This window comes from Phyllopteryx taeniolatus, chromosome 8, assembly GCF_024500385.1.
Source record: "Phyllopteryx taeniolatus isolate TA_2022b chromosome 8, UOR_Ptae_1.2, whole genome shotgun sequence".
In the NCBI taxonomy this organism is placed as follows: Eukaryota; Metazoa; Chordata; class Actinopteri; order Syngnathiformes; family Syngnathidae; genus Phyllopteryx; species Phyllopteryx taeniolatus.
Window position 1 is genome coordinate 4,082,885 of NC_084509.1, and position 25,553 is coordinate 4,108,437.

General features: G+C 40.4%; 1 long non-coding RNA gene across 2 annotated transcripts; it reads right to left on the minus strand.

Annotated features, from left to right (window-relative positions):
- Positions 1 to 401: 401 nt before the first annotated feature.
- Positions 402 to 25,209, minus strand: LOC133482535 (uncharacterized). 2 transcript variants are annotated; one of them, XR_009789824.1, is made up of 4 exons: positions 25,003 to 25,209; positions 24,414 to 24,548; positions 14,366 to 14,440; positions 402 to 660 (listed from the first exon to the last, which is right to left on the minus strand). It is a non-coding gene; the product is annotated as an uncharacterized LOC133482535 (long non-coding RNA). The 2 variants fall into 2 exon arrangements; XR_009789823.1 differs by lacking the exon at positions 25,003 to 25,209 and having other exon boundaries at positions 24,414 to 24,915.
- Between the last annotated feature and the right edge of the window lie 344 nt (positions 25,210 to 25,553).

Consider the following 25,553-nt stretch of genomic DNA (forward strand, 5'->3'; position numbering starts at 1 on the left):
ACAAATATTTTACCAGAGTATTTCCCATGCACTTCAAATAAATACCAGAAGAGTGTCCAAAAACATATATTTCCCAGCAATGTCTTGTGTGTGTTTTGCTTCATTGTTCTCTAGTCCACTTTTCAAGGTTTCATTTTGTTTTGTGTCCAGGGTCTTTGTGGCTCAACCTTTTCTCTTTTCCTGCATCTTTTTCCCCATGTTATTCCCTTGGTACAAACACAATGGCAGTGTGCCTTTACTATGGACATTTCATTGACACAGTCGAACATTTATTGCACACATACGCATCACACAAGGACATTAGTGATCAGCCAGGTAGTGAACAGAAACACAACATGGGAAAAGAAAGTCATTAAACCCCAAAATATGTTGTGAAATAAAACAAGTGTCTTTCTCAAAACAAAGCTGTAAGTAGATACAGTATTACAATGAGAAAATGGACAATAATAGGTTCTTATAATTCCATTTACAAGAATATGAGATATTGATTTTCATCTCGTGCTTAAGTGGTGTGCTGTCTTGCTTGTACTGTTGGAGCAACAGCTGGTTCTTCTCCCTGTGGATTGTCAGCTCTAGTTCTGCCTCTTTGTGAAGCTCCTCTCTCTCCTCCTGCAGCCGCAGTGTATTCTCGGCAATCTTCTGTTCCAGGGCCGCAGTCAACTACACAATGACAAAAGCTCAACTGCAGTTGCCAAAGGTGGGTAAGAACGTGCCATATTTACTCCATTATATTTACTGAAGTAACATTTTGGATAAATTGTACTTGTCAGAGTACTTTTAATGAAGTATACTATTTACTTTTACTCGAGTATTTATGTTAAGGAGAAACAGTAATTTTACTCTGTTACAATAATGTACATGCCGCTTGCTACTTTCATTTATCAATAATTGCGTGAGCGAGCTATTGTTAGACTTTTGTTGTCGACTTCTGCGTCGGGCGCTGTTGCTCCAATCCACCGTGATTCGCATGTTTGACTCAAGTTCACCAATCAAACGACACAAGAAAGTGACGTGTCCACACACAAAGTCTTATATTGGGCTTCACAGGTCAATCAAAGTGAGTCGTGACAGCCCGGCGCGACTCATGTTTACAATACGGACTACGAAAAACAACAACTTTAACATGCAGCGTCATTTTGTCACTGCCCAAACATGGACATTTCAGACCACTTCTAACTTGAGAAAACATCTTGCTGTAAACTGCAGATGTTTTTGCTGTTGTTGTAGCTGTGCATATGGCAACGTTAGCACTATTTTATGGTCACAAGTAACTGTAAAACATGCATCTTCTTGGGTACGTTCTGTTCTCTCTCTCTCTCTCTCTCTCTCTCTCTCTCTCTCTCTCTCTCTCTCTCACACACACACACACACACACATAAACACACACACTTTATCAATAAGTCTGGACAGCAAAAAGCCTCTTCATTCAGTCATTTTAGTGGATAGAGTAAATAATGTTCCTGTAAGCCCCTATGCATGTGTTGTTGTTTTTTCCACTTAAAAACTGAAATGGTGGCAAGTGTGTGTGGACTCCCATTGAACATGAGTTTGAATATGATCTGTTACTTAATCTGAACACAGCCACATGCCATTTATAAGAGGGAGTGCATCATTGTGCAACCAGATGTATTTTTATTTATTTTATTTAAACATTACCAAGTAAAAGACCAGTTAAAACATACCATCTCTTTTGCAATGGTGACCTGCCAAGAAGGCAGCATGTTAAACGTCAAGTCCTAGACATATTGTGCTGTTAGAAAAAAAAGTAGAAAAAAATATAGCATTAGACCATTCCTTGGGGCTGCATTTGCCGTATTTTTTTAAATCTTTTATTTTTTTTACAAAGATTTTGTTTTATAAAAACAAAGGTGTCTTATGTTTTGGATTAGGTGATATTGTTCAGCAATATCTGAATTTGCACCTTCATATTTTATTCATTTCATTCTATTAGATTTAAAAAATACATTTTATTTATTTTAAATTTTAGGTACTCACTAGTTACTCAGTACTTGAGTAGTTTTTTACTTACTTACTTTCTTACTCTTACTCAAGTAATTATTTGGGGGACTATTTTTTTTTACTTTTACTTGAGTCCTATTATTCAAAAGTAACTTGAGTAAAATATTTGGCTACTATACCCGCCTCTGGCAGTTGCCGGTGTTGTAGAAAAAAGTGAGACATGACAAAATCTGAAACAAGGACGTTTCCAGCAGGCTATCCAGGGGGCGTTATTAGAATTCGCAAAGGCAGGACAACCACTGCTCCAACATTACTGGCTCCAGGACATGCGCTGCTGCACTATGATTGGCTGTTGTATCCCTGTAGAATGCCCTGCTGCTGCCAGATGGGAAAACAAGTATGTGACTTAAGCAGGATGGTGTTAATATGTTTCCCACTCACCCTAACCCACCCTAATCCTAACCTAAACTCTTCCTAAACTGCCTTATGCCCCAACCCTAGTCCTAAACCTAACCATAACAAACCTCTTTTTGTATATTTTGTACAAATGTGATACATATTTGGGATGGTCACATGATGGATGGTCGTTACATCCTGTGTGTCCTGCCTCGAAACTATGTGGCAATCCTAATAATCATATTTACGCTAAAGTGTAAACTTGAGCTATTGGTAACCTGCGTGTATGCATTAATAAATTGCTAAATATGGAAATTACTCTTTTCCTCTATCAGTCACACACAGACAAACACACACACTTTCTCTTTTAATGCATATACAGTACATAACTAGAGAAAAATACATTAACGCTTAATGATTTAATCTTTGAATGGCCATATACATAGATAGATACACATATACAGTAGATATGTGTCTGTGCGTGTAGATAAATATAGTCATTTTATATTCTATAATCGTTATACAGTATATAACCATCCATCCATCCATCCATTTTCTGAGCCGCTTCTCCTCACTAGGGTCGCGGGCGTGCTGGAGCCTATCCCAGCTGTCATCGGGCAGGAGGCGGGGTACACCCTGAACTGGTTGCCAGCCAATCACAGGGCACATACAAACAAACAACCATCCGCACTCATATTCAGACCTACGGGCAATTTAGAGTCTCCAATTCATGCATGTTTTTGGGATGTGGGAGGAAACCGGAGTGCCCGGAGAAAACCCACGCAGGCACGGGGAGAACATGCAAACTCCACACAGGCGGGGCCGGGGATTGAACCCGGGTCCTCAGAACTGTGAGGCTGACGCTCTAACCAGTCGTCCACCGTGCTGCAGTATATAACCATTTAAAGATATATAATCGTTAATATTTAGCTATATGTCTATATAATCTATAAATGTTATCCATCCATCCATTTCCTGAGCCGCTTAGAGTTGTCAATGAACCTACCATGCATGTTTTTGGGATGTGGGAGGAAACCGGAGTGCCCGGAGAAAACCCACGCAGGCACGGGGAGAACATGCAAACTCCACACAGGGGGGGGCTGGGGGGGTTGATCTAACTAGTTGTCCACTGTACCTCTATAAATGTTAATATTTTCCAATTTCAATAAATCATCTATAATCATTTACTATTTTATATATAGCCATTTAAAGACAAAAACTATTCTTAATGTATAATTTGTATAGTTGTGTATGTGCATTAAAAGAGAAAGAGTGTGTGCGTTTTGTGTGTGTGCGACTGATAGAAAGACTTTGATTTCCACATTTACCAATTCATCAATGCCAACGCACAAGTTTTCAATAGCTCAAATTTACACTTTTAACACAAGTACTGACTCAAGTATTCTTCTTCTCTTTGGCTGTTGACCTCTCAAACGCAGGCCATGGCCGACATCGCCCCCTAGATAGCCTGCTGGAAACGTCCCGGTCTCAGATTTTGTCGAGTCTCACTTTTTTTCCACAGTACCGGCGTGTCCAAACACATGAATGGCAGGCCGGTAGTATGTAACTTATTCTGGTCATTCACATCGCCAACATCGTTTTTATTGATTTTAGGAAAAAAACAGCTTTCACACAGCCTCTAGGCTTTGTGGGAACGTAAACAGGAAGTTATAACAGGATGTCACAAAAGCAAAAACAACAAACAAACAAGGCAGACCGGTGGCCTTATTTTTATAGCCTATTATATAAATAATGAGTGACTGACCTTGTAAAAATACTTTGGAACAATCATCAGTTTTGGGTAACATTTGACAGTCCTAATCAAAACTGAGCCATATTATGTTTGGAAAGGCAAATGTCAAGATATAGCCCTCATCTTGAAAAGCAAGTCAAAACCAGTCAAGCTGCCAATTTGGCTGTGGATGCTTTGTGCGTTCGTTCATCTGCATTTGCACATTTACTATAAATGCATGCAAGTGTAACAAAAAAGAATAGTGGGAGTGGATGTCAAGGAAAAATTACAAGGACAAGCGTGTGAGTTTTTGCACGCGCAAGTGAGTGTGTTATGCTTGCGGTTTTGTGACACCGTTTAAAAAGGCTCTGTTTGCGTGAGTCGCATCAAAAGAGAAAACAACACTTCCTCTTTATGTGGAGAAAGTGCGTGTGAGCAGCATGGTTAATTTGTGTGTTCTTATATCCTAACTCTCGCTCTCTCTCTCTCTCTCTCTCTCTTGTGTGTATGGATGTGTATATACAGCTCTCTCTCTCTCTCTGTCTCTCTCTCTCTCGTGTGCGTGCATGTGTATATACAGCTGCTGGGTGTGTTTAAAAATGGTACCCGAGTGACCACTTCCTGTTCCATGGGTGTAGGCCAGGAAACCCAGATTGAACAATAACTTGACACAATAAATGGCCCCCGGCATAAACTTTATATGTTATTCATGTCAGAGATGATGATGACATAGGTCTGTCAATGTGTTTTTCTTTTTTTAATCTATCTGACAATTGTGTTTAGTTTCCCCTTTGATCACCTGGACTGAAATATTTCATGACAAAGTGGGTTGTCTGTGCGGTGAAATGTGTTTGTGCAGCTGAATCAAGGTAATTTGAAAGCCAAGTGAGAGCTGAATTATACACACTTTGCTGTTTTATGCAGAACCACTCTAATTATGGTTCCACGTCAAAACAAATGGTCCCAACTGGCAGTGTTGCTCTGCTTTATTCTCAGTCTCTAACATTTGTGAGTTATATTTGAACTCTTAGTTGGGATATAAAACCACCTCAATGATTTTTGGCAGTGAAAGAAAAGGCATCTATAATGTTCGACTAATGGAAGGCAGATCAGTTTTGAGTGTGGGTGTACAGTAGGTCCAGAGGTGGGTAGAGTAACCGAATATTGTACTCAAGTAAGAGTACTGTTACTTTAGAATAATATGACTCAAGTAAAAGTAAAAAATAGTCATCTAAATATTTACTTGAAAGTAAAAGTAACAAAGTACTCAATGAAAAAAACGACTCAAGTAAAGAGTAAATTGTGAGTAACTTCAGATTTTTTTTTTTAAATCAGAGCATGAACATCCAAATAAAATAAAATAATAATAATATATGGGAGTCGACACACACCTGCCACCATTTCAATGTGTAACTGCCCCAAAAACCAACAACACATGCATTGGGCCCTACAGAAAAATGATTTGCTTTATTCACTTAAATGACTTCATGAAGAAGCTGTTTGCTGACCAGACTTAGTGATTGTGTGTGTGCTTGGCACCACAGGATAGGGCTAATGTTGCCATATCCACTGCCAAGACAATAGAAAGTTAGAAGTGGGCTGAAATATTCAAGTTTGGGAAGTCACAATTTAAGAGCCGCATGACAAAGTTGTTGTTTTTTGGAGTAAACACACTCACGCGGCTGTTTTTTCCCCCCCAAAATGAGTCATTTTGATTGGCTCGCGAAGGCTACGTGCGCGGTCATGTGACTGCCCAGTGTCGTCTGATTCGTGAATTGGAGTCAAATGACATTAGTGATCACGTTGGATTGGCGCAACGGCGCCCTATGCGGAAGTCGAAGATGGAGTCTACAAATAAACGCGCACATGCAAGAATGGATAAATAAAAGTAGCGAATGGCATGTCGATCATTGTAACGGAGTAAAAGTATCGATCCTTCTTCACATAAATACTCAAGTAAAAGTAAAAAGTACGGTGCATTAAACGTACTCTGACAAGTACAGCTTATCGAAAATTTTACTTGAGTAACTACCCACCTCTGAGTAGTTCTGACTCTATAGCTTAAAAATTATCCACATTGTGTAAATCAAGATTGTCCCTTTTGTTGGTAAAGTTCATTTTCTACGCAAACTAGCTCAAAGTCCAAAAATGAACTATAGTGCCTTGAAAAAGTATTGGCCCCCTTCTCAAATTCTTATATTTTTGGATTATTTGCCACTTTAATGTTTAAGATCATCAAACAAATGTAAATATCAGACAAATATTACCCAAGTGTCATGAGCTCTGCCCTGCAGTTCCTTTGTCGGAGCTTGGGTGGCGCTTTGCGCCCCTCTCGCCCTCTCTCTCTCTCTTCCCAGTAATCAGCACCTTCATCATCACCTGCATTTAAGCCTGCCAGATCCAGTACTCCACTGTCGGCTCTCAACTCGCACGTAAGCTATGCCAGTTCTCGCAATTTTTCTGACCTCAGTGCTCCTTCCGTGCTCCACGCCGTCAAGCCTCCCTCATGTCCCCTGTCTTGACGGTCCGCCATTATGCCTCAGGGGTCCAACTCTGAATCCCTTCTCAGTAAACCATTCTCCACAAACCTCTTCAGCCTCCGCCTGCTTCAGTGTCCAGTCAAAATTTATACAATTGTATCGTGACACAATTGTATAAGTGAACTTAAAATACTGTTTTTAAATGCTGATATCATTTATTACAGAATAAAAACGTTCCACTTATTCTTATATTACAAAACAAAATAATTTCTATATCATGACAGTGTGATCGTACAGAGTTTTAACTAAATAATTCAGATAGAAATAATTTTCCTCGTAATCAATTTTACATTTATGCACTGTATTACAAAAGAAACCACCAAAGAACAAATTAATTCACATTTACACTGTCCCTGAACGCACCTCACGTTCTCACGCAAGTGCGACGTGCCTGCCGTGAATGTTGGCCGTGGCCCCGCTAAATCAATTGCCAAATGCAGCATTTATATCAAATCTCTTCTCAATAGACTCAAAAGTTTACTTCCTCAGTGTCAAAGCTAGGCTTGTGAGTAACTATAACTATAAAGTATTTCTTAGTATGGATTATCCATATACAATGCATTCTGTTAGAGTGCTTTTTTTATATTCAACCTCATCAAAAGAATAACGTGAGCAGAATATACACAGCATGTTAAGAGAAGTACTTTCAAAGCAGTAAAACCTCAGCTTGACTGTAGATGTTCCTTTTTGTGTATTAAGTTTTAAAGTAGTTAATTTATTTTTACACTTGTTTGACATTTAAAAATAATGTTTAAAAAATGTGTTGTTTGAGATGTACTGCAACATGCAACATGCCTGATCAGCATTGCAAATGTGAATGTTCTCCATTGCTTTACTAGATTAAGGTTCAGTTAAAAAAAATAAAAAATTATCTTAGCATTGTGCATTTGTACGGAGCCCCCCTGGTGCCAAGGTATGAGAAAAATAAAATTCATTGATAATCTGTTCCCTCAGTTTAGTAATCCGTTCCCTCAGTTTAGTAAACTGTACCCTCAATTTAGTAAACTGTACCCTCAGTTTAGTAATCTGTACCCTCAGTTTAGTAAACTGTACCCTCAGTTTAGTAATCCGTTCCCTCAGTTTAGCAAATGTCTGGGGCTCCGTATACCTACGTATATCTGTCAAGTGAAGTAAATTCTATTTGTATGTTATATTCTTACTCGTGTGAATTCTGTGTATAAATTGTCATGTCGTGATATATCCTGCATCCCATTTTTTCAACTGAAAGGCAATATTGCTGTAGTTCGAGGGGGTTGATCATTATATAGCAGTACTACCAGGACTGGCAACAATTAGCCTGCGTGTTTCCTAAACACAGTACTAAACTGAGGGTACGGATTACTAAACGGAGGGTACGGATTACTAAACTGAGGGTACAGTTTACTAAACTGAGGGAACGGATTACTAAACTGAGGGAACAGATTATCAATGAATTTTATTTTTCTCATACCTTGGCACCAGGGGGGCTCCGTACATTTGTCTTTATTGCATTACCCCTTTTCATTACAGACTGAATATTATGATCTTTTTATTATTATGAGAGATTTTACCTCAATATTAACAGTGGGTTATTAATTATAGTGCATAGTTGTACATTTATATTTATATCACCCTCAAGGATGTTAAAATGCAGTCTTGTAATGTACTGTACTTAAACAGAATTTTCACATTTCTTATCTGTACTTTACATCTTTATTTCAATTTCTGACAACTTTCACTTTTACTCAACTACACTTCCAGTATAAAGTGTATACTTTTACCGCAAAACATTTCCCCTAAACATCCTCATTACTCATTCCTACAGGACAAAATTAGAAAAAAAAATGTTCCTTGACTTAATGCCTTAACTGCGGAGTACAAAGCAGAAGAATAGTCATGTCCGTCTACAGCCAGGCACGCAATATACCTAATACCTTAAGATTTGTACTCAAGTAATATTCTACACTGCAACAGTTGGACTCTATCCTGGATTATTTCTGTTTCCCTTACTTCATTTCTAATGGGTAAAATTTTTAAACATGGGTCAAAAAGCACCCGAGTGAATTGTCTTGAACCTTGGTAGCTCCTCTGTCTTCCCAATATTGCAGGTGTGTGTAAGCACTACCTTCTATGACAGCTGCTGTATGTGGTCCTGCTCCATCCTGGTCTTGGCTCTTCCCTGAGACTATGTCAACATGTCCCAGAAAATAAATACATTTACTCATTCAGGTGTCTTATTCTTAAAGGATTATGCAGTACAAATTACTTACTTGAAAATACCCGAGGTACCATAGATAACAACTGATTTAAATAAACTAACAAGATAAAATAAGAATAGTTTAAATGTGCTGTGGCGGGAGAAAGAATGTGGTATCAGGTCAATAGTAACATTTGAAACCAGGCTCAAATAGCAACTGCCGCAGGAGTAAATAACCAATTCCCTCGCTTGATACGACTTCCATCTGTTTTTAAAACCATTACTGAGCTGCACGAAGTGCCTTAAGATACCCACATGAGACCAAACAACATGTACATCCGTCTTCAGAAGTCACTTCATGTAGTTGATAATATTCATACATGCTCCTATTTTTGATGATCCTTTCAGAGAGTCAATTTTTGCACAAATGAAGAGGCAACAAAAACCCTGCCAAATCTAGTTTGGGGAACAAAGGAAAAGTGGAAGCTTAAAATAAAATAGCTGAGAAATAACAAAACAAAGTGACAGATGGAGTTGAGATGTTAAATCTTATCAATTAAGAAATGCTATTATCGAAGCAGATGAGTTCATTTGAGATTAGTAAAATCAGAAAATGCTGCAAATGCATGTCAGCATCATATCTGGACAATAGCCTTGATTAGGTTAATATCGGAACTGGATGTTCCAATTCTACTTCAGCGTCAATCAACAGCTTGCACTTAAGAATATGAGCACACCTGCAGGAGAAGGTGAGTGCCCTCCTGTTTGTGTACACACGTGTGCATCTCTCAGAGGACTACATAACCTTAAGTATGACAAAGAGCAGCATCTACATTCCATTGCGTCGAAGTTGGGGCAGACATATTATCCACTCCAGCGGCGGGGTACACCGCAGGGCACATATAAACAAACAACCATTCGCACTCACATTCAGACCTACGGGCAAGTCTTGAATCAACCTACCACGCATGTTTTGGGACGTGGGAGGAAACCGGAGTCGCCGGGGAAAACCCATGCAGGCACGGAGAGAACATGCAAACTCCAAACAGGCGGGACAAATTAAATAGTCAAGCATTTCAGAAAAGCATTATCATTAAGCAAAACATAACCATGAAGAAATTTAAGGATTGTTGTTGTTCAGTCATATTTAAAAAAAAAACAAAACAATATTTCACAAATTCTGCCAGGGTATTTAAACTTATGAGTACAACTCTACATATATGCAGTCATATGTACCCATGTCATATTGGAATGAATGTGTAGGCTACACCTTTTTATAACCACTGGGTGGCGGTGGCATATCAGAATGAAAGTGTACACCTTTTTCGTAACCTCTAGGTGTCGGTGGAATTTTGGAATAAAAGTGTACAACTTTTTCATAACCACTAGATGCCGGCATAGATTCATAAAATGTGCAAGTTTTTCCCATTTGCTCCTCTACCTATGTATAATGCGCACTATTGACTTTTGACAATTTTTTTGGGGGGGAGGAAATGCGGATTACACACGAGAAATTACATGTGTAAATTACACACGGTACATCAGTAAAAAAATTTGTCACGTACTGAGTAAATGGTGAGTCACTTCTGATGTATTATTTTTTTGAAATCACAGCATGAACGTCAAATAGGCAAAAATCTAAAATAGGAATGATACATGCTCAAAAATACCACTTTAACGAAAACAACAATAAATAAAATCTTTATAAAGTAACACAAACAAAGGCAAGTTCAACCACAAGAAGTGGCCTTACATTAACTTTATTTATTTACACTTGTGAAACAGCACAAGGCTCACCAGGCAGAGGTAACATAGAAAACCGTAACACATTTTCTCAAGTTCGAGGTGGAGTACTTGTAGGCTGAAAGGTGGACATTTTTAGGCAGACACAGATGACAGCGCACAAAATAGCTATTCTTTTTCCTTGTCAGTAAGGTAAACATAGATTTAACGTGAGGTCAGCTGTGTTCGGCTTTTTCTGTCTTACGCTGTTGTTTCTTCCATGCTTCATGTACCGTAAACATGTCACTTTAAAAACCTTGCTTCTGTGTGGGGGTGTGGAGACTTTGGGCTCTATTTTCGTAGTCAGTGCATCTGTGGCAGTGGCAAATGCCGGCGAATTCTGATTTTTGTGCAACTGCAAGGCTCGCTGTGCGTATTTTCCAATTTGACAGAAAGTTAAAAGTATGTTGCATTAAAAGTACTCTGACGTATATAATGTATCCCAAGGGCAAGTTACTTAAATAAGAGAGTAGATGTAACGTGTTATTACCCACCTCTGGACATAACTGAGATAATCACACTCTTGTGTGTTGTGATTCGTGTGACGAAAGCTGAGACTTGAAGGTTTTTGCAGTTAAAAAAAATCCTCTTGAGTGAGGATTTTGACTGCTTTTGTTAATGTAGCAAACTACTGCAGACCATGTTTGTGTGTGTTTGTTCGCTTCATAACATGAACTGTTACAACATATAATTCTCTTTAAAAAAAAAAAAGTAGATGTCAGGAAGAGCAATATACAAAACAAACTGTCAAGCCTGCAAGCATGCATGTGTTTGTGTTCGCATGTGCGTCTGTGCGTGTGTTTGACCCTCCGAGGAGTGCAATCGTGCAAATTCAGCCCTCAGAAGGAGGTCTGGGGGGGATTATAGGGAGGAATGATGGGAAAATCTGGGAGCACTCTCTCATTTGCTCACACGGCAGGCTGCTTTTAAGGGCAGGCAAGTGTGTAGTGTGTGTGTGGGGCTGCCACCTCATCAAGAGGCACATTCTATTTTTCCGCTTTATGATAATTCAATTTTTGTGTGAGCCCAGACAACGAGGGATGACTGCACTGCAAATGATGTCCACGTTTTAACCACAAAATTCTAAGGGGCAACTCTGTGTAGTCTTAATTTGTTATGAATCATCAATTAAAAAGAATCACCGATGACATCGTCTCACACTCTGTGACTCATCTCACAAGCTTGTAATTGAGAAACAATGCGGACAAGGAAGATAATTAAAATTTTAGTCAAAAATACTCTCACCATCTTCCAGGCATCCCGAGCAGGAATTTGCATGTTACGTGATTTACAACAACACATTTGTTGTGCCAGATAGTATATAAAATGAATAGATACTTTTGACATAAAGCAAAAAAAAAAAAAAAAACACCTTGCCAAGAACAAAAGCATGTACCTACTAATCTGACCCCAAATCCCAAACATTTATCATTTAGACATGATTCAAAATCAAGAGTTCTTGTTCTGACATGAGAAGAAAATAGATCAAAATAGATCAAATAAAGTCAGAAGAAGATGCAAGGCTCCATAAACATACGACCTGACCGGCAATCTCGACCTTTCACCTCAATCGCCCAAGAGACCAACAACAAAATAAGTGCCAACATCATCCGTTCATTTCCATTTACTAAGGTTTTTATACTGTACTTTTATACGGCTTATCTGTTAAGGGTCAAGGGGAAGGTGACGCCTATTCAAGCTGTCAGTCACTGGACTGCCACAAAGAGGCAGACAACCATTCACAATTACATTAATACCTGAGTTTTTTAGAGTCTTCCTAAACATCGCACGCGACAGCCGAGATGGAAAAGCGCACATATTCCTGACCTTTTATTTAGCCACGTTTGACCATGTCAATGTTTATATTACATTACTCTTGATGTTTTTCTATTTATTGCAATGTGTGTTTTCAACTTTGTGCCAGTTGCACTGTATCAATGAATGATTGTGCACACACATATGCAGAGCTGCCAAATGTTGCGGAACTTACGTATTTTGTTACGGAAATCACTGAACATTGAATCGTTGCAGGTGTAACACTGATTGTTCTGGATATTAGAAAAAAGAAATCCAGAAAGAAAGAAATCCAGAAAGAAATCCAGAAAGAAAGAAAGAAAGAAAAAGAAAGAAATCTGACATTACGGGTGCATCCACATTGAACAGCTGCCTGGTGCACGCTATTTTATTACGCCGCATGGCTGCCAAGCTGCAGAGGCGAAAGTTCTTTTTGCATCTGATGTCAATGCATTCTAAGTCACTGATCATCACCTCCACGGTAGCGAATGAGCTACTTCTTATCATGCTTCTTACAAAAGTGTCACGGAGGGAGGACGAGGAGTGGAGAGGCAAAGACGATTTCAAAGCTATGCTGATTGCTAAGCTCAATGTGGAAATTTGCATCGTTTCAGCAGCAATTGTGGATAAAAGAAATATAAATATAACATCCATCCATTTTCTGAGTGCTGGAGCCTATCCCAGCTATCATTGGGCAGGAGGCGGTGTACACCCTGAACTGGTTGCCAGCCAATCGCAGGGCACATACAAACAAACAACCATTCACACTCACATTCACACCTCTGGGCAATTTCGAGCCCCCAATTAATGCATGTTTTTGGGATGTGGGAGGAAACCGGAGTGCCCGGAGAAAACCCACGCAGGCACGGGGAGAACATGCAAACTCCACACAGGCGGGACCGGGGATTGAACCCCACTCCTCAGAACTGTGAGGCAGACGCTCTAACCAGTCGTCCACCGTGCCGCCTAAATATATTATAACATACATAAATGTAATATAGCTAGCATGCAAGAGAAGACGTAATTACATTTCTTCTTCTTACATCTTGTACGTGTACAGGAAGTGCATTTTACAAAATAGAAAACAAAACTATTGTCCATACATAAACTATCCAATTCAGCTCAGCAATGTTATTTGTTTGTTTGACTAATAGAGTGCTGAGTTTTATTTTGACATCCATCCATCCATTTGAGATGTAATGAATCTGCTTTAATAGACTTGCGTTTTTGCTACCAGGGTTGAAAACAGAATCTAGGATTTTGATGAATAGTGCTGTACAGCTTTAAATTAGCTCAACTATAGGGGGCTGCTTCCTCTGTTTTTAAAGCCTTTGTTCCATCCGTGTAGAGTATTATCACATGTTACTCTGTATAGGATGCCAGATGAGGGTGGGGAGGCATCATGGACTGCTGAGTGGAGAAATAAATCAGTTTAATTGAACACACCAGGCTTCCAGTGGCTTAGAAAAAAGAATAGCTGCAGATACCATGTGAACAAATACAACAGCTCACATCCCTTCAACGCCTGCAGAAAGATGAGAGACTCTGAATGGGTGCACACATGTGGGTCGATGTGTGTCTCTTTGCATAGCCGGTGTGGCGCTCTCTGCTTATTGACGTGCACGCATCTGTGCACAGTGGAGTGTGAGAAAGATGACTCTACGCCAACTAAAGAAGTGCCTCCATCTGTTGCGCACGCCTCACAGAGGACTCACTTCTCACTGGCACTTCATAGAGGCCATGATCTCCTTCAGTGATCCAAGAGTTGATCTCAGCTGACTTTGAACCCCCCGCCCCCTAAAGCACCTCCTTTTCCACCCCCATCTCTCTGGGAGGAAGGAGATGAAGAGACGCGTTGAAATAGAGGAAGCAGATGATTTGCAGGGGAAATGACAGGGATCTAATTAGTTTGTAGGAAATTTGGAGAAAAGAGACCAAGGGAAATAAATCATTTGACACATGACAGGAGAGAGGGCAAATATATACCTGATCAGCTTTTCTTTGTACTCCCTCTCGGACTCGTCTTTCTGGTGCAGCTGCTCTTTCTGTTGTGTCTGCTCCCTGGAGAAACAAAGTGAACAATACAGTATTGCTCAGCCTGAGCCTCTCAGCTTTCACTCGATCCTTCTGTTGGCTCAGTAAACTCAAGATAAGCATCAACATAAATAATCAATTCAGAATTTGAACACAAATATTTCAGAAAACTACGCCACTAAGTCTCGCAAAACTTCCAAACCGATGGTCAGTATATCTCTCAAGTGTTCATTTAATAAAACATCAAAGATTTGCTCTGTGCGTGTTTGGCAGTTTTTGACATTTAATCTAAAAGAAGGAACGCCCTTAACATAAGTGGTGTTAAAAGAACGTGTGAAGAGAATACACACCACAAGTTCCATGACCAAGCAAGCATACTTGCATTCAATCAAAACAGTAATAAAACTCCAGCATCAACATACACACTGTGTATTATTATCAAAGTTGAGGAAGAGTTTTATTTTATTGTTTGTTTTACACTTCTTACATTTGTATGACAACTGCGTGTGGCGGGAGTCACGTTCGGATTATGCCGTCATCATTGGTCATTCAATTCTGACCGTTTTATTATTTAAGTTTAAATATTGAAAGTGGTTAACTTTCCTCTACAATTGCATGACAGTTAATAATGTTAAAACCTGTACAGTTAAAGAATAAATATGATATAAAAATGCTCTGGAAGAGGTTTTATTTGCATTTTTTTTTGTGTGTGGCATATTTAAAAACAAAAACAAAGGTTTATCAGTGTGTTTGACCTCCTCTGAACGATGTTCTGACTTGGTCTGAGGAGGAGACATCTTTCAGACTCTCTTTGGCATGCAAACCATGTTCAGAATTTACAAGGGTCATTGAAAAATACTTGAGCCAGAACTTCAACAATCACTCCAACAACTACATCTGAATGTAGGATATATCAAACTTCATTTAGAATTTCCCCACTGGGAACAACAAAAAGTTCAACAAAGCATTGTACATGACAATATTTCTTCTGTTTTTGTGATGAACATCTATGATGGATGAATGCCGTGCAAAGCAATTTCCGTGAGCGATTTTAAGATCCTCTTAGTGGTGAAAATGCAAAGTGAATGTGCTGCGTGCATGTGCGCGCCTGTGTTTTTCTTTTATGTGCAGCTGCTGCCTCGCTCTTGAGAAAGTAAATTGCAAATCAGTTTTAACTCAAATTCTGCGTGCCATGACAATATGTGGACTAGAGAGACTTCACCCTTACCCTCTAACAATGTTGGCTTCCCCACTCGAATCCCCGCCCGGGCGACATGATCAGTTAATGTGTTTGTTGTTTGTGTGCGTTTGTGTGTGTGTGTGTATGTGAGGAGCTGGCTGTCTAGCCCTATGACCTTGCAGACACACGCAATGAGGATATGGAGTGAGGGCGTCTGCATGTCTGAGGTCACAAACACACAGCGTGTTTTCGCAGTCCATCCTCTTCATACGTGCAGTGATTTGTACATTTTACTCCACTGAACTGGATCAAATGTGTCACTTTGTTTTCCATTCTGTAAATTAACATGAAAGTTTCAGTTGTAGTCCCATGTAATCTTATCTGACAATTGGCAGTCACAGAGATACACTCACAGCTGCCTGGCACCAGTTATCAGTCTTCCTCTTCCTTGCTTTGTTCCCCGTGTGTCATCTTGAATCCATTTGCATCTCTTTCTTTTTTTTTTCTTCCCACCTGTCATATCACAGCTACTGTTAATATAGATAAGCCAAATCTTCTGCTTATTTAGGAGTAAAGCCGACATCTATATAAAAACAAATGAGTACATGGCTAGTGTGTCCCATGTGACCATACCGTATGTCACAGCTGCTTATGCATTTTGATTAAGCAAAGGGGAAAAGACTTGGTTGCCACAGTAACAAAGGAGAACAAACATGAGTTTCCTGTTCCATGGTCTCATCTTCAGCAAACAGGACATGCCCTGGCAGTGACTTAAATTTGCTCCAATAACAACTAATTCTATTTGACTATCAAAATCAAGGTGTTTTGCTTTCGAAAAATGACAATATAAGTCTGGGTCTCTTTCGGTTTTGATGAGTAAAAAACAAATGTCCCGAGAGATCCTTAAAAAGGGAAGATCCAATTACGATAAAATTCAATTAAAAGAAAATACCAGGAGGATTACCTAAAGGGTGACTGGTATGCTTTAAGTCTGCTCTGTATTACCTGCAATTCTATGAGGCCATGTTGCCTTCAAAGTACAATTAAGAGCAGTGCTGGAACAGCAACAAGTATTTTTGTGTTTGTAGTTATTGGGTGTACCCAGTAAAAAATAGACTAGAGGAAACATGATCAGGAAATAGTTATTTTATATTATCACAGGCCGTATTAAGGTTAGGATAAATAAAAACATGATTATTATCATTAAACTACATGCCATGAGGGAGTCACTGATGGGTAAAGTTGACTAAGGAGGAAGAATACTGTTATTTTAGAATAATATGAATCAAGTAAAAGTAAAGGTTCAGACCAATGAAAGGGTCTTAAATTAACTTTCTTTGTTTACACTCGTGAAACAGTACAAGTTCGAATTGGACTTCTTGTAGGCTGAAATGTGGCCATGTTTAGGCAGACAAAGATAAGAGTGCATGACATGCGGTAGGTAGGTGTTCTTTTTTGTTTGCTCTCGGAGATTACTCTCAAAATACTAGCATTTTTATTTCCCCATCGTTGCCACCCATTCAGTCCACACTAGTGGCCAGCTGCAGCTTTCACCCTATAATCTCAAAAACATGAGGAAAAACGTGTTGATTGAATGATATATATATTTTTAATGAGGAATAATAAAATAAAAAAAACAGGGCTTCTGTCCTTAATGTGCAAAAAAACAAACAACAACAACATAAAAACACACTACACAGTATGACAGGAACGATGATTAAAGGACATTAATAACTGCATTTATATATATTAACAAAATATTTCCTCTTATCTTTTCTTACAATAAAAAAAGACAGTGTGATCGTACAGTGTTTTAACTCAAGCATTCTGATACAAATAATAATTTTCCTAGTAATCTTCCATTTACACAGTGTCACGTAAACACACCTTGCGCATTCGTCCAGCTACGACGTAAACATGAAGGGCGGCCGAGGCCCCACTGAATGCTTTCCCAAATACAGCGTTTGTCCCCCGACATACGGTATGATATAATGTGTTAAGCCGTGTTTTCTCCTGGAAGTCCCGAACAAAACCTGGCACTCTTGATTGAAAATGAACTTGTTCGAAAACCGTTCACAGACACCAGAATGAGCCTGTTCTCAATAACGTTCATCGGGCCGGAATGAACTAAGTTCAGGTCACGTTCGCCCAAAATATGAACAACACTGGTAACCATTGATCTGCCATGCTATGCTTCATGTAAAAGAGTCACTTCAAAAACTTGGTTTCGGTGTGGGCAGAGGTTTTGTGTGCGTTTGTGTGACTGCCTGGCTCCATTTGATTGGTTTGGAGCCCCTGAACATTGGGTTGGTGAAACAGTTTCATGTGAAGTCTCTTGGACAAACCAAAATAAATAGATTGTGCAAGCAATAGTAAAAGTGGTGGTTCTTGTTAACAATATACAAAAAGTATGTTGCATTAAAACTACTCTGACAAGCATAATTTATTTGTCACCAAAATGACTTAAAAACAGAGTAAATGTAGCTTGTTACAACTACCCAGCTTTGCTAAGGATATTATATTCTCTAGTACACATGATGACTTGCACAATTGGATTGTGGCAAAAAAATGAATGTGCCCAAAAACTGAATCAGAGTGCCAGCCTCAGTGAAGACATTTGATGGTTATGCCACATTTAATTTAGGGCCTCAATAAATCTAGCATGCGTGATCGCAGAGTGACAGCAAGCGTCGCTCAAATTATAGCTTGGAGAAAGACGCATATCTGCAACTATCAGTTTGCTGTAAAAACAGTTCATCAGCTGTTGTGGATGACATACGCACACAGGAATCAAACATTTATCTTCACACTGTCTTCTCTGTCGAAATCAGAGAAGGGGAAGAAAAATATCTATGTAATTAGATCCAGTTGAGGAATTTCTCATAAACGTGAGACACACAGGTGTGCAGATTGTTGTTGACGAATGGATATGGTTAGGGTTAAAGGAGCAGTAAGCATTTGTTAACCGACGAAGACATAAGCATACGGAGACAAGGATTTTTTGTTTTTTTTGTTTGTACACAATTTTGAACAGTAACATGAACACTGTTGCTAGAGCTAATGCAACATAATAGACTTCTGGGTTCATCGATCAATATTACAAACCATTAAAGTTGTGTGTTTAGCTCTTAATATTAACAGTGGTTAACTTTTATTTGGATTGTATAACAAGTAATAATGTAAAGGTTTTTGATTATCTTATGTTGGGGCAGTTTGGCTCTGGAATGGATTATTTGTAATTCCGGTACTGTATTTCCTTTGGCAAAAATTGTTTCTGATCGACCAACATTCCAGAACGGATTATATTTGACCTCAGAGGTTCCACTATAAATATTTTTGGGGTGAGGGGTGGCCTGCTGGAGCGTGTGGGTAGCACGTCTGTCTCAATCAAGAATTGTGGCTCAGGCCTTTGTGTGGTAGATCACACAAATAGATTATAGGGTGTTTCATGCAACAGTCAGTCCCAGTGGTAGGCACAGCACACTTAAAGGCACACATGAGCGCACATGGCCAAGCAGACAGTCAGTGTGCGTCGTCCTCATGAAAACATGCTGTATCACATCAATCAATTCTATCCTTTGCTCTTGCTCCCTTGACCTTCACTCATTCATCATCTCCTCTTTCATCTCTCATCTCACTCTATGAGTATCCATCCCTCCACCCCCACTAATCCATTAGTTCAATCTGGTCTTCTCCTGTGCTGAATGACCCACGTCTTTCTTCATCTTCTGATGAAACAATGAGCTATGGTCTCCTGCCAATCGGATATATGTGCACATATACGCGAGGAAGCTCCCTGACAAAAATGTCACCCAGGCCTTAGAAGAGAGTTGCTAGTGACATACTCATCTGTTGACTAATGCTTTCATAAAACCAGTAAGATTTGCAGCCATCTATTACCCCTAAAAGCTGTTTTGTAGTGAGTAGCATTAGCTACGTTCAAAGATGATCATCAAATTATGCGTGAGGCTCAAGCGCACACTAGCTGCACGGTGCTACAAATACAAGATTCAGGTGAATGAACAAAACAAATTACGGAAAAGGATGAGTGTGTGACTGTGTGTGTGTGTGTGTGTGTGAGAGAGAGAGAGACAAAGCGAGCGAGGGAGGAGTAAGCATGGTATATGTGGTCATGACAAAACAAATTGCCCTTGAGTGGCTCACTGGCACGCTGATCAGATTGCATGCAGGATCAGAGAAATTCCACAGCTGCTGCTCGCTGTCCTTAGACTGCCCCTCAAATATGTGTGCATGCGTTTCCAAGGCAATTGGCTGGCGCCACAGCAACGCAACAGGTGGGGAAATCTGATGTTTGATGGAGGTGGAAGTCGAAGGGTGGGTAGTTGTCGGGGCAACACATCTTACACACAAACAATGTGGCCCCTTTTGTTTTGGGATCTTGACAGGGATTCAAAGGTTTTTGGAGTCTGCGGGACTGATATGATGAATAGTGTGGCTGTAAGGCTTCAAACTGCACACGCAGTCGTACATCGATGGCTGGTAAGCAGGTAACCAATCAGTATTAACCGGACAGTGAAAGCAGGGTGAGCCGATCAACTTAGACATCCCATCTGGACTTCAGTCTAGACTTTGCATGACTGGCTGCCACACGTGGGTCAGATCAAGGAATAATTACCTCATCCAAGGAGGTTGTATCTGCAGTATTTCATGTCAGATATTCAGATTGTAGTGGTGGAGCATGGGCCAAGGAAGAACCAATCAATGCATTTTTCCTCCAGATGCTTTGGTCCAGATGCTTATGCGCAAATAGTATGTCCCGGAACGTGTTGGACCTCAGAGTACTGTACTGTTGTTCGATGGACTGTTGTGCTGTAATCTATATTGGGTCAGTAGGATTCAAGAAATCCACAAATTCAATATTGTACACAGTGCTGTTATATAGAGATTAGGTTGCTGAGCTACTCACATGGACCAGGCGCTGTCCTCACACTCACGTGCACATGCACTCCTTATCATGCAATTACTGTCTCAGACTTGAGTGCACCCACTCCTTATCCTCCTCTACATACACCACAAGATGTAACATGGCCTTAAGGCTGATTCTCCCAATAGCATATGTCCATATGTCTGGGTGGGTTGCGTGAGGCTGCAAACCTCCCCACCATCCTCTCAGTCTGAGATTCTGATCCCTCCCTTGGATGTACATGCGTGCACATTCCACACACACCTACACACCCCCCCCCCCCCCCCCCCCCCACACACACACACACACACAGCCAGTTCCACTGTACATTGATTACATTTGTATTCCATTTTAGAAAGCACCAAGTACGCTGAAACAAGGATACACTGTCCAATCTGATTTAATCCAAGACAGAAACAGAAAAAAATACATTTAAACTAAACAATAAGTGTGTTTTATAATAGTTTCTAACTAGATCTTCCATTGTGAAGGAACAGAAAATAATATTCATTCTGACAATACAAGTCGTACAAACATCCTGTAACATCCTCTCCCTGAATGAAAATAAATATGATAAGGAGTACAGAAAACCTTTCTTACAATTCACAAATTGTAGGAGAGAAGAAGGAGGTGATGGTGAACTTAAAGGGGGAGAGGGAGGAAACAACACACCAAATGAGTGCTTCATCTGTAGTTGGTCAGGTCAAGTAGTCCTTTAATGCTTTGATAAGCAGATAGAGGTAACATTTTACATCTACTCCCCCACTATGTAGGAGGATGTTTGTGGGAGTGAATATCTCCCACTGTGGCTCTTTGCCAGTGTCTGTGAGTGCACTTTTGAAGGGGCTGACATTTCAATTATTATGAATGATAAAACAAGACTGAAAGCAGTCTTTGTGTGTGAGAATGTGGGATATATGTACAAATTAATGAATTAATTAATGTATTTGTTTTAATTAATTAATTTATTTATTTATTAGGCGGCACGGTGGACGACTGGTTAGAGCATCTGCCTCACAGTTCTGGGGACCTGGGTTCTATCCCCGGCCCCGCCTGTGTGGAGTTTGCATGTTCTCCCCGTGCCTGCGTGGGTTTTCTCCGGGCACTCCGATTTCCTCCCACATCCCAAAAACATGCATGGTAGATTAATTGACAACTCTAAATTGCCCGTAGGTGTGAATGTGAGTGCGAATGGTTGTTTGTTTGTATGTGCCCTGCGATTGGCTGGCAACCAGTTCAGGGCGTACCCCGCCTCCTGTCCGATGATAGCTGGGATACGCTCCAGCATGCCCGCGACCCTAGTGAGGAGAAGCGGCTCAGAAAATGGATGGATGGATGGATGGATTTATTTATTATAGTTCAGGACATGGCGGCACGGTGGACGACTGGTTAGAGCGTCAGCCTCACAGTTCTGAGGACCCGGGTTCAATCCCCGGCCCCGCCTGTGTGGAGTTTGCATGTTCTCCCTGTGCCTGCATGGGTTTTCTCCGGGCACTCCGGTTTCCTCCCACATCCCAAAAACATGCATGAATTGGAGACTCTAAATTGCCCGTAGGCATGACTGTGAGTGCGAATAGTTGTTTGTTCCTATGTGCCCTGCAATTGGCTGGCAACCAGTTCAGGGTGTACCCCGCCTCCTGCCCGATGACAGCTGGGATAGGCTCCAGGACGCCCGCGACCCTAGTGAGGAGAAGCGGCTCAGAAAATGGATGGATGGATGGATGGATGAGTTCAGGACATTTCCAAATGTCTGTCAAACACTTTATAGTATCAAGTATTTCAAAGAGCAGTTGAGAGCATACTGCATAAAGTCCATTTTTGTATCCATGTAGAGTCAGTTATTTATTTTGTTTTTGTTCTTTTTGTATACCAAGTGAGAACATTTATAATGTCATTGCTACTCAATTTGGACCATCATAAATTCTAGATATGAGCTGCACTGAGCAACCACATTATGATCACTTTTACATAAATATATCCAATACAAGAGCTGTAAGCTCTAATCCAGGTCTGGCCAACCCGCGGCTCGCGAGCCTCATGCGGCTCTTTAACTAGTTTCATGCGGCTCTTCAGGAGCTGTCACATGACATGCGTCAAAAATGCTTGGCTGGCGCTGTCATTCACTCCCCCTACAGCTAGATGGCACACTGACCATGTAAGCCTGTTTGAGTGACGTCAAACGAGCGACGAGAGAATCTTTGGTGTGACATCATTTGTGTTGTAAACAATTTCCGTCAAGTTACCTCTTGAAATGGCAGGGGAAAAAAGCACAGCCAAACGAAAATATGAAGAAGAACACAGGACGTTTTTGCCAGAGTGGGAGAGTTTATATTTTTTTGTTAAACGTAATGGCAAGCCGATCTGCCTTATATGTCACGCAGCATTAGCGCATTTCAAAGCTTCAAATCTTCAGCTCACTCCACCCTAACATCGAACAGGAATTTCCAAAAGGGACTGAACTTCGCAAGAACAAGTTGGTCGCTTTGAAAAGCAGGTGCAGTTTTTCAAAAAATTTACAAAACACTCGGAGACCGTAACGCTTGCATCATATCAGCTGGCTTGGAAGCCAGACTGTTTGAAAGCCCCGCTCGTCACAGATGAGGCTGCGGCTGAGTTGGAGATGATCGACCTTTGTGAGGAGGATCAACTGAAAGCTGTTTTAAGGGAAGGGACCGTTGAGTTCTGGAAAAGTGTGCCAATTGAAAAATACCCCAACATCAAACGAGCTGCGCTTAAGATACTGTCCATGTTTGGGTCAACGTACGTCTGCGAGTCTGTGTTTTCTACCCTGAAACATGTGAAATCAAAGCATCGATCTGTTCTGACTGACACTCATTTGAAAGAATTGCTTAGAGTGGCAACAACAGAATACAAGCCAGATTTGAAGAGGATTGTTCAAGATAAGGAATGCCAGAAGTCTCACTAAGCAGCATAGTAAGAGAAAGATGTTATTGAAAATTATTCTATTATTGTTTGTGGACTTGCTTGAACTGAGAGTTTGTGTGTGTGAGACAGTGCACACAATGTTAACTGTTGAAAATTACTGATATTATCATGTTGGTGTGGTTATTTTCATTAGATCTGGCTGAGCAGAGGTCTGTGTATGCGTGCATACATGATTAAAAGATGATGTTCATGTGTACCCGTGTATGTGGCTCTTTGCAGTAACACAGAAAAAAAAGTGGCTCTTAGTCTCTGACTAGTTGGCCACCCCTGCTCTAATCTTTCTTTGCAAAGATTGTAATGTTAGGTTTGTATTGACACCGTCAGAGAAGTATTAATAAAAAAATATATTCTTTATTGTGGTTGCCGTTTGTAGTGGTGCAGAATGGTACTGCATCACATTTTCGACTCACAAGAAATCATCCTTCACTTCTTGCAGGAATTGTGAAGCAGAATTCAATAAGTGTGAGATTGTTTAGCCATTAATAAGGAACATGAGCTGGGACTACAATGTGTTGTTTCAGTAGTAATCACAGCAACTAAAATAATAGACAGCTCTCGTTATGAAGCGGTCAAGGATTTCTAGTTTAAGTTTGTCTTCTTATTTCAATCTGCATGTCAGGGCATTAAAATATGTTTGCATAGCAATAAATCAGCAGAAGCATATTTTCTAAAGCCACAGGGGTATATTTCCCCATCAAACTTTAAACCCTCAGCTCGATCTTTGTGTGAGGGTTTCAAGGTGGTGCAGCTTAGAAATTCTGAGAATATGAATATTTCCTGGTTCAGGCAGGGCAAGTGAGAAAATATGAAACATCTGAGCGGGATGACCTGGTCTTCACCCAGCACATTCCCCATACTGCGATCCACCTGTGCTACCAACTGTGTAACTGTGCATGTTTTTTCATGTGAATGAGAGAGTCTGTGCGTTACCACATTCTGTACACACTTACGTCAGCTGCTTAGTTAGATGCTGCTTCTCTTCTCTCATCTTCTGAAATTCCACGCTGGAATGCGCCAACTTGTCTCTCAGCACTGCTTTCAAACACACGCGCGCGCACACACACACACGCACACCACACACACACCTACACACACACACACACACAAACATATAGGTTACATTGGCTCAAAACCAAACTTGTCACCAGAGGCTGTTATGCCACATGATTTACAGAGTGACAGAGGACAGAGAAGAAAGAGACTGACAGGTACAGCAAGCAGACTTTTCAATGGCATTGTTACTTCACACTTGAGCGAAGGAGGAAAGCTGACACCGAAAGAAACTGTTTGCAAGAGAGGCACAAGGCAGCTGAAATCAAACATGAAGCATTGAGGCAGGCACAAAATAGACAGACTGAGGTTTCAGATAGGAACATGAAAGCAAACCAAACAAAAGGTGAGGAAGAGGAGCGAAGACAAGCAGCAGGGCGGAAGAGGCTGACGAGAGCTTGCTGAAAGGAGGAGAGGCTGGTAGCAGAAGGAGGGGAGCGTGCGGGGAAGAGGGGAGTGTGAGGGGAAACCACGAAACACAACACGCACCACAGTCTGACAGGCTTTGTTGTTGTGTAGCTGCTGTGCTGCTACTGTTTCCTCCTGATGCTGACTTCACAATTTGTCACTGAAGGACAGAAATATTGCAACTAAACATTTGATAGAACTATGATGCTGAGTAAATTAATTGAATGCTTGTACAGGGCTCATGTATAGTATTTTAAAAGCAAATTTGTTATCTGGTGTAAAATATCCCCCCTGACATTGTACTTTGCATAACTGGTTTCCAGGCCACTAAATAAATGTATCAAAAAAAAAAAAGACCTGGGAGAAATGCTTAACGGCAACATTTAGGCCTTGTTTGAGGCCAACAACTTGTCAGCCTCCACTGCATTTACTGCAGCTTCAGGCAGAAGTGCACATCACGCAAGCGAAACGCACTCAAGTTCCAAGCCTGAACAGTCACGCCAATATTTTCTGGCCAAAACAAACATATTTGCATATATTCTATAGTATTGTACTTAAAAAAAACATACAGTCATAACATAATTAGAAGGAAAATAATTTGATATTTTTCTGCAAATTTTTTTTGCTTTATT